Below are 9,994 nucleotides of genomic sequence, written 5' to 3'. Positions count from 1 at the left end.
ATCACTCAGAACGTTCTCCAACTTGAAAGTCTTACATATGAGACTCATAAATAACTCATTGGCCCAGGTAAATTATACTTATGGCCAATATGTTCAATCTCATCTAATGAGCTTATTGAAGCAGATGGAACAGAAATCACAAATCAGTTGTATTTTCCTAAACCTCTGGCATTTGGGGGTCTTTCTGCATGACTCATAGGGCAGAATGCAAATCTGCTTATAGAAAGGATTTGGGAAAGAAGTGATCTCAATAGAAAAACTAGAGGCTCACATGTTCGGTCCAGGAAATTGGGGTTCTAGGAGGCGGACACAGATATTCCCTTTTTCTTGCATCTGAATTTGAAGCCAGAGAAGAGGTAATGAAGGAGATGGAGAGGAAAATGCCAATTTTATTATGATGCTAAAGAGTGTGGCTTAGGAGTGGTGAAATGGGCTTCCATCTTGAATCTCAGAATCGGATAAACTTATCCCCCAGACCATAGTAGGCTGCCTAGTAGGCACCAAGCCTTCACCATCAAGCTGTGGCATGTGGAGAGACCAGCTCATCATGTGTCGTGTACAGGAGAGGCTGAGGAGTACCGGCAGCGGCCCTGTGCTTGCTCCCAAACTGGCCAATAAGATGGAGCGGTGCCCCCTTAGGGAAGAGCTAGTGAGGAGGCCAAGCACTTCCAAGGGCGCCCTCTCACTGCCACCCCTTCATGGGGAAGAAGCCTTCCTCCTTCATCCCTCACTCCGCTACAGCACAGCGTGCCTGCCAGTATCTTCATAGCTGTGTTTCTGAGTCGAGCACTGCACCTGCCATGCAGACTCTTCTCTGATCCAGAGCCTGCATTGTGATCAAAAGGAAAAAAGCCAAAACCAAGCAAAAATCTTGGTTATTGAGACTCAGGTTCTAGCAGCACCAGCTTTAGCAGCTTAGGCAGGGACCCAAGACCGAGGCCCGCACTCACACTGCAACCTCTGGGCGGCTGTGCCCTCATGGCAAGAAAAAGAGTGGCTAAATTCCTAGAATATTTTCCATAGAATTTGGATCATTTCAGCAGCTCATACAAAATTCCCTTCCCTCCCAACCTGCCTTTCAAATGATCTATGTGTATTTGCTTTGCCTGCCCAGTTCAACTGTAAGCTCCTTGCAGACAACACCATTTGTCTTAAGAAATATTTTGCTCAACCCAGCGGCTGTGGGCATGAATCATGCTCAGGGACCGCTTACTCCAGAATCACAATCCAGGCCCCAACATGAACTATTCTGAGGATGCCAGGGTCTGGTCAGATGTTTCAGATGAATCTATGACTTCCACATAAGCCTGCATAGTTCTTTGATACTCTGTATTTTGGCCCCTGTTACTGTTCTACTCCTCCAAGCATTTTCTACTAAAGAAGCTGAGTGCGCAGACCTATGAAGATATTTTTCATTTCCTTGGATGGAGCATAATGCTTTCATATATAAACACAATAACACAGTCATCACATATGCACTTACATTATCGTAGCGGCTGTGTACTCAGCAGCACTCCCGGCCAGGCAAGGAGCCCAGTGGCTCTATTTTCCATTCTGATCTAAATTATATTCATAATAAAAGAGTTTTCAATCAAGGTAAATACAATTTCATCCCAGCATAACATCTACATTCCTGCTCCCTCTCTCTCCTTTTTTTCTTTCTTTCCTTTTATTCTAGGTCACTCACCCTGAGACGTGTGAGATTTTCCTCTGGTAGGGATAACAGCCTCGCTCCTCAATGAATATAACAAAGGCTCTAAATGCATCTCCTGTAACATACCTCTGTGATTTGCAAAAGTGGAAATAAATCAGAGCAGGGAAGAGATGCCACGTTAAGCCAGAAGCTAAATGTTACATCATGTAATGCGAGGCTAGGCAAAGAGAGAGCCTGCTTTTTCCTGGCAGCACGATATCTTTGTGCTCATTACCTCCGCCACAGCCCCATTAAAACAATCATTCTGAATCTGCAGGAAATTGTCACCTCTTTCTTGCCTGCCATGGCAGCTGGTATTGGAGGCTGCAGACATTGCTCATTCCCTTCAAGGTTCTTAACGCACACGCGAAAAAAGAAAATGAAGCTTAATTTGTTAAAAAAGAAAAAAAAAAGTGTCAGCTTACCCTCAGGCTCAGCAGAGACAGGAGGGAAAAAAGCAAAGATAAATGCCTCTAGGTGAAGTGGCACCGACTGATTCTCCACTCACTCTGCTGCTCCGCAGTATGTATCACATTAATCATGCCGGATGGGGAGACATTTCAAAAACTTAAGCAATTTTCAAACAAAGATGCACCATTTCAAAAATACAATAACATAACTTGATTTTGTGACGCTTTCTTTGTACCAGCCATGAATCTGAAAAGTGTGCCACAGATGTTAGTACAAATAATTAATTAATGCTGTGGGCGGGGGGGGGGGGGTGGCGGGAGGGGAGTTGGGGGGACAGGAGGGAGGGGCAGGAGGAAATAGATACATGCAAGCATCAGAGGAGCAACATTGCCGTCTCCTTTTATTTCCTGTGACCTTCCCCAGATCACAGGAGCTAGGCCAGGTCTTCCTGTTCAACACAAGTCTGAGCTCTACCTGGGTTCCTGCACTGATTCACACAACAGACGGGCAGTTTTCAAACAGCACCATTGCTTCATCCGGTGGAATTTCATATGCCAGCTTTCACACCCCGGAGCCGTGTGATATCCCTGGGCTCCTGTGTGTGCTCTGCTTCTAAGAACTGAGCTCTGTTGTACTTCCTGCTACCTAACTGTCCTCAGGCGAGTCCAGGGATCTCTGCCTCTGATACCCTACCCTGTAGCTAACACCCTGATTATTGGGTGTGAAGTTTCCTATTAATAAAACTTGCCATTCTGAATCCAATATGCTGCCCACCCAGGATTTCTGCTACTCCAGGATTTCATTCCTGGGATGTGTCTGTCTCTTCTTGGGAGTCTTAGTGTTCACTGCTGCCTGACCCCCAGCTCTTCTTCAGGCCCTTTGTCTTGCCCGCCTACTTGCTTTTGAACCTGGGATGGGCCTGCCTTGCTGTCCCCAGTAAGCTGTAGTTTGGAATGTTCATGCCAGACACTTCCTCCTATTTCCTTCCTATACTGTGTTACTACCATACTCTGGCACTTAATTCCAAAGTCTGAAAAAAATAAGTGAACAGAAGCAGAGTGGAAGTTCCTAGAACTCAGTATAGTGACTGTGGCCAAAGATACTGAGCATCGGAAAAGACATCTTTGTGGACTAGAGCGTCTTGCTGCATTGTCCTAAACATCTGAATCCCAAAGTGATTGGGACACGTGAGCATGTGTGCATGTCAGCAGGGGAGAGGCTGAGCGCCTGGATCTCTGTGGCCTTCCCCAGCTGCTGGAGGCTGCCTGCCTTCTTGATTTGTGGCACCTTTCCTCTTCAAAACCATCAGCTGCCCTGTTACTACCTCTGCTTTGGGTGTTATGTCTTCTCTGACTCTTCCTGGCTCTTCTGCCTGCCTCTTCCACTTCTAAAGACGCTTGTGATAACATTGGTGCCACCCGGACAATCTAGGATAATCTCATTTCATCTGGAACGTTAATTCCCTTTTGCCAAATCACTTCACGTATTCACAGGTTCCAGGAATTAGGATGTGAACATCTTTGGGGCAACATGCTACCTACCACAAGCCTATCTAGTGAGTTTTTTCTTTCAGTTAATATATTTTTAAGTTTTAAAACTTGCATTTGGTTCTTTTTATATCTTCCATTTCTTTGCTAAGACCGTCTATTTTTCCATTTATTTCACAAGTGATTGCAGTTGCTTGTTGGAACGTTTTTATGGTAGCTGCTTTAAATTCTTGTTAGATAATTCCAACATTTGTATCATCTTGGTGTTGGCATCTGTTGATTTTCTCTTCTCATTTGAGTTGAGATTTTCCTAGCTCTTTGTATGACAAAAATTTTGGATTGAGTCCTGTACATTTTAAGTATAATGTTATAACACTCTGGTTCTTATTTTGAGCTTTTATTTTAGCTGGCAGTTAACAGGCTTAGGTTCAGAACACACATCCTGGCCCACTTTTGTGGTCTGCGGTTCCAATATCACTTTAATTTTCAAAGTCTTTGTAACTGTACTTGTGCGACCCAGTGGCCACTCTGAACTCTGAGTTGTATTCCTCTCCAGAGTTCAATTTTCAAATCATTTGCTACATTGATTCCAGTTGATTTCATATACTGACCTCTTGGGAATTTTCCCAGGACTCCATGCACAGATTTCTCTTCTGTCTGAAATCTGACCCCTCCCCTCCTTCCCCCCATATTCCTTCCCACTTGCCTCTAGGTATTTGTTTAACTTGGGGCTGGAATGGTTGGCAGGTTTCCACCCCATGGTCTCTGGTTGCAGTGATAGAGTAACACCTGTGTGTGTGTTAGCGCAGGGTAGATATGGTGACAGGTTTTTAAAAAATGATTTGTAAAAGTTTCATATATTTTGTTTGAATTATTTCTTCACACCTTACATTGTTTGATGCTGTTCTTACACTTCTGAACTTTAAAAAAAGTAAATTTGAATTCTGAGGTAAGTTGGCTGGAAATCTGTAGGGTGTGGCATAAGATCACCACATAAAAAATGTAATAGTGATGGTCTTTTCCTTAGGGGATTCTTAATTAAACCAGTAAATCGAGACTGGATCACTATTGAGCTGTTATCTTTCAGACCAATCAGGAATGTTTATAATAATCTGGCAGTGTTTGGAACTGATAAATACTTCTTTAAGCAACTTTTCTTCTGTTCAGTCTGAAGGGGGTAACTGGGAAAGAGTAATGTAGAGACTGAAGATATTCTGGTGAAAACTGATTGAACAATTCAAGAATTGAAGGAAAGTAAAAAAAGACAAAGGGAAAAAATTCCCAGCATGATAATGGCTGGTAGATGTCTAAGAAGAGAAATTATTTGGTAATGAAGCAACCTATATAGATAAAAACATGCACACCTAGATGCCATCACCTCGTAGAGAAGGGAAACCAGCTAACCCAATGAGTAGGGCTGTACCTGTGCCAGAAGTGTGGGCCAGCTTTGCCTCTAAGTATGGACAGGTCACCTGAAGCTGGAATATACATAAGCAATGGTGTAAACTTGGAAACGACCTTCCATAGTGGAGGACATGAAACAACTTATGCTTTCCTGAAATGTTTACAGGAAAAGAAGCTGAGTGAGAAATAAGATGATGAGACAGCGGTTTGGGATAGGGGTTGAGGGCATGCTGGGGAGAGAAGACAAGTTAAAGGTGGCCAAAGATACTGCATTTTTGTACATGATGATGTCATTAAGTGAAATAACAAAAATTGGAGGAAAATTCGCCTTATGAGGAAAAAAAACGAAGAGTTTGGATGTGGATACATCAAATTTGACAAGTCGATTCTACTTCCAATGGTGGAATGGGTAGCTGGATGTACTAGATTGGAACCTGGAGGAGAAGTCTGTGCTGGAGTTTTAAATTTGGTTCTCATCAGGAAGCAGGCGGTGTTTGAAGCCATGAGAATCATTGTTGGAGAATGTCGTGGACGTTTGACTCTGGAGAGCTGATAGATATTGCAATGAACACACTCACTCACCAGTAGACATGATAAAGGACAAATCTAATAAAATTTAAAAACTTGTTTACAAAAAAAGAGCAGACGATTGTGGAGCAAAATGGAGGCCAGCAGAATGACTTCTACCTCACCCTACCCCTCGGAAGCCCCATTCATAAGTCAAAAAAGTCCTGAGAAATTTCACTAATACTATAGCTTTTGGAAAGAAGAGAAGAGAGAGAGTAGTCTTATCATGTTCCTCTTCTACTGGGAAGCTATGAGTGAATAGGGAAAGAAACCCATACAGATGACTTTCCTTGTTGGAAGACAAAGATCTAAGTTCACATTTAATTGAGTGAAAAGAGTCAAAGTCTGGGAGTATCTCCTCATGAAAATGCATTATATTGTCCCTTGCACATCCAGTTAGTTAGAGTCAACCACAATACAGTATAGTTAATATTATCTCAGAGGGTAAAATGGAGCTCAGGATATCTAACAGTCTGCACACCACCCAAGCTGACCTCCTCTCTCTCCGGAATACCACTCCATCCCAGCTGCAGTTCTTTCAGACCATGGAAAAGTAGATAAAACATGAAATGCCCAAGCTAAACATCAGCTTTAGAAGAGAAAACATGGTCCACAGAAAAACTTTTAGGTAAATGTTCATAGCAGCATTATTCATAATAGTCCCCAAAGGTAGAAACAATCCAATATTGTCTGGTAAAAATAAAGAAATGAAGTGCTGATCAATGCTACAACATGCGTGAATCTTGGAAAACACTGTGCTAAATGAAGAGCCAGTCACAAAAGACCATGTATTATATGATTTCATTTATATGAAATGTTCAGAATAGGCAAATCTACAGAAAGCACGTTAATGGTTGCATAGGGCTGGGGGCAGGTTGGGGAAATGGGAAGTGACTGTTAATTGGTATGGGTTTGCTTTTTTAATGATAAACATGCTCTAAAATGGTGGTAATGTACAACTGTAACTATACAAAGAACTTTTGAATAGTATACTTTAAATGGGTTAGTTTTATAGTATGTGAAATATATCTACATTAAGCATAATGTTATAGTAAAAAAAAAGAGATTGAGAGAGCGAGAGAAAAAATGTTTGAGCACAGTCAGCCGACATGAGCAAGGTGAAAAAAAAAAAGAACCTAGCAACTGTGCAGAGGTACTATGGGAGAAAGGGGAAAAGACCATGTAGAGTAAGAAAAAAATAACCCAATCAGCAGAAATTACAACTCAGGTAATTCTTCAATATTGCTTCATGTAATGGAGGACATTCATTTAATAAAGTAGAGAGAAAAAGACAAAATTATGAAACAACAGAATGAGATCAAGAGGGCTCCAAGCAACATATTTATAGAACTAATTTAAAAATTGTAAACAGTAAGGAATAAAATAGACGATACTGAAAGCTGAATTCTAAGTCCATAATCTCTCCCTGAACTGAAACTCCAAAATCCAAGAAAATTTAGAGGGTTCTTTTTGATAACCCATTTGGTAGCATAACCTGTTCTGAACAGATGTGAGGTTATTTATAATCTTTGCTTATCCTACTTAATTTGAATATTCATATTTATACTTTTTATTTAAAAAGCATTCAAAGGTAATTTATTTATAAAGGGGAAAGAATGAAATTGGTCTTGTACTTCACCACAGTGGTAGTCAATGATGGGAAATACTGGAGAAATAGCAATAAAATTCTAAGGGGAAGAGAATATGGTTCAAGAACACTATACTCAGCCAGCTATCAGTTGGGTGAAAAAGCATCAGACTGACATTCTCAAACACAAATTCAATCAGGGAATATAATATGCATGAGTTCATCTTAAAACATATTGCTTCACAATTAATCCAACAAATTAATAGTTAGGCTCAATTAAAAATTCAAGAAGAGAGAAGTTGGGTTACAGGAATGGTGATGAGCAGAGAAACTATGTAAAATTTTCCCTTTTGAGTTATCTATAAAGATGATCAATATTTCTTTAATCCTCCTGAACAATATATGGACCTTGGAAAGCCTTAATTCCAGGGTTGTCTTCCCATCTTCCATATTATTATTGTCCAGGATTTTAATTTTAATTTACAAAACATTCCTTCTGAAATAATTATTCATTTTCTTTTATAGTTAGTGTTTGGAGATTTTGACAAAATGTTTTTCAAATTCTCTGCTCATCACTGCTTCTTGCATACCATTAATTGAATTCCTTCCTTAAATATATACTTTTGTAATTGTTCCAGTGAGGGAAACAAGTATCAGTTTTCTTTTGTTTGAAAGTATCTGTATTTTGCCTTTACTTTTCAATAATATTTCACTGAGCACAAAATTCTCAACTGATAGATTCCTTCAGCATTTTGAAATATTATTTCATTATCATCTGGTTTCTATTGCTGCTGTTAGGAAAGCAGTTGTCAGATTTATTTTTCTTCATTTATAGATAATTTAACTTTTTCTCTCTGGTTACATTAGTGTTTTCTTTTTCACGATGATGCATCTCGATGCTGAATTTTCTTTTCCTTTTTCTTCCCTTCATTTCTGTTCTTTTCTTTCCTTTTTCTCTTCTTTCTTTCCTCTCCTCTCTTCTTCCTTTTTCTTCATCTTTCTCTTTTAGATTTATGAGGGCATAAATGCTTCTCTCTTCTTCATGTATATTTGCTTCTCTCTTCCTCATAGATTCTTTCAGGTGAACTTTAGAATATTTACCATTTCAAATATTTTAAAAGGAATTTAAATTTTGTTTGGAATTTTGCATGGGCTATGAATTAGTTTGGAACAAAGTGGTATTTTTAGTGTTTGATATTCCTATTTAGGAGCATGCTATTTCTACCCTAAAACTGTTTGTTCTTTTATCAAATCATCTTACATAATTCTGCTAAAACAACTTGACCAATTTGCTGTATTTTTGTTTCTATTTTGAATAGATTATTTACTTAAAAAAATCCACATTTTCTATTTGATAAATGCTGCATTAAAGAAATCTACTGACTTTTGTATTCTTTTTCTACTTAGATATGTCAGATTCTCCATGGTACATAGGGAAATGGCCTAAGGTCAGAACTAAGAATGGGATACAAGCAGGAAAAGTTTAAAAAATGCAGCAGAATTTATTATTTTAAAAAAGACTTTTTTTAAAGAAAAGTTTCAGGTTTACAATAAAGTTGAGAGAAACATACAGAGATTGAAATCTGTTTTTAAGGAGAAGTATACCCTTATATTGGTAGAATTGAGTACACATATACATTGAATTTATTAGACAGAATTCAATGACTAAAGGGTGCATTTTATTTTCAATGGTCAGGGAAAGAAAAGTAGTAATTGAATACAACCAAGAAAAATATTTTAATACATTTAATTTTCCTGCCACAGATTAGATATATATATTGCGGAAAGTTCTAGTTGTAAAGGCTGGGTCAAACTTAAATGGGGAAATAAACAGAGTGGGTGCATTAAAATTAGTAGAGTTTGAGTGATATGCATCAAGCAAAACTTAAAGACAATGAGAAATACCAATGCAGAATTACTAGAAATAAGTTTTGAGATATCAGGGAACATACCCAACATTTTTCCTGGAGTATTTTTTAAACTATATCTTAGAAATCAGAGAAGCCGTGTCAGTATTTGAAGTATTTGAATATAAAGTTAATAACATGATCAATTTATAATTTAGAAATACCTGAAAAAGCTTAAGTGGCTGCTTGACTTCATAAAAACAATCATGTCAGACCAATTTAATTCTATTTTATGGCAGAATGACAGTCTACAAAGATAAGAAGCATATGCAAAACAGTCTATTTTGAGTTCAATAAATGTTTTTGTTCTATTGTACATAGCATGTTGCTTATAAGCTAAGAAAGTATGGTGTGGCATGGAATTCTCGATGGCCAGTTATCATTAGTCAATTTCCACTGGAAGCTCATATTAACAGGCAGTTCTAAGAATTTGCTGTGGAGTTCTTTGGATTGAATAACTTAATAAAAAACCTAAAAAAAGATTTGAGATGTCATTAATTAAAACTGTAGATGTTACTAAGCTAAATACTAGTATTAGTCTCTGGCACCAAACTTCAAGACCATCTTGAAATATTAGAAAAGATAATTCTATAAGCTTAATCAATACTAGTAGAGAAGACTGTAAGACATGAAGAATACTTTGGGAATATTTCAGAGTTAAAGCAGCTGCATGGTATGGGAAGACTGGTTCATAGGAATATACAATGAAAACAATTCGATTATGTTTGTGTGGCATAAATTGAGGTGGGTATATCAAGATGATAATAAATCAAAATGTCAGAGTAAAAAAAGTATTTGTTAAAAAGGCTGAGGAAGAAATATGAAAAGAAAGTAGGAAGGGACGAAAGGAAGAGAGTCAAGCATGGAATTTAGTTGTATTGAAAACAGGTCATACAAGATCTAAAAATACACTCTCCTACCCAAAGCTGATTATGCT

General features: G+C 38.5%; 1 long non-coding RNA gene across 1 annotated transcript; it reads right to left on the bottom strand.

Annotated features, from left to right (window-relative positions):
• Nucleotides 1-375: 375 nt before the first annotated feature.
• LOC118913087 (uncharacterized) lies at nucleotides 376-1,999 on the bottom strand. The gene is made up of 3 exons (XR_005025075.2): nucleotides 1,688-1,999; nucleotides 1,484-1,559; nucleotides 376-826 (listed from the first exon to the last, which is right to left on the bottom strand). It is a non-coding gene; the product is annotated as an uncharacterized LOC118913087 (long non-coding RNA).
• Between the last annotated feature and the right edge of the window lie 7,995 nt (nucleotides 2,000-9,994).

The sequence above is a fragment of the Manis pentadactyla genome, chromosome 12 (genome assembly GCF_030020395.1).
Source record: "Manis pentadactyla isolate mManPen7 chromosome 12, mManPen7.hap1, whole genome shotgun sequence".
In the NCBI taxonomy this organism is placed as follows: Eukaryota; Metazoa; Chordata; class Mammalia; order Pholidota; family Manidae; genus Manis; species Manis pentadactyla.
The sequence above is the reverse complement of the archived record's forward strand: the minus strand, read 5'-3'. Positions and strand labels throughout refer to the sequence as shown.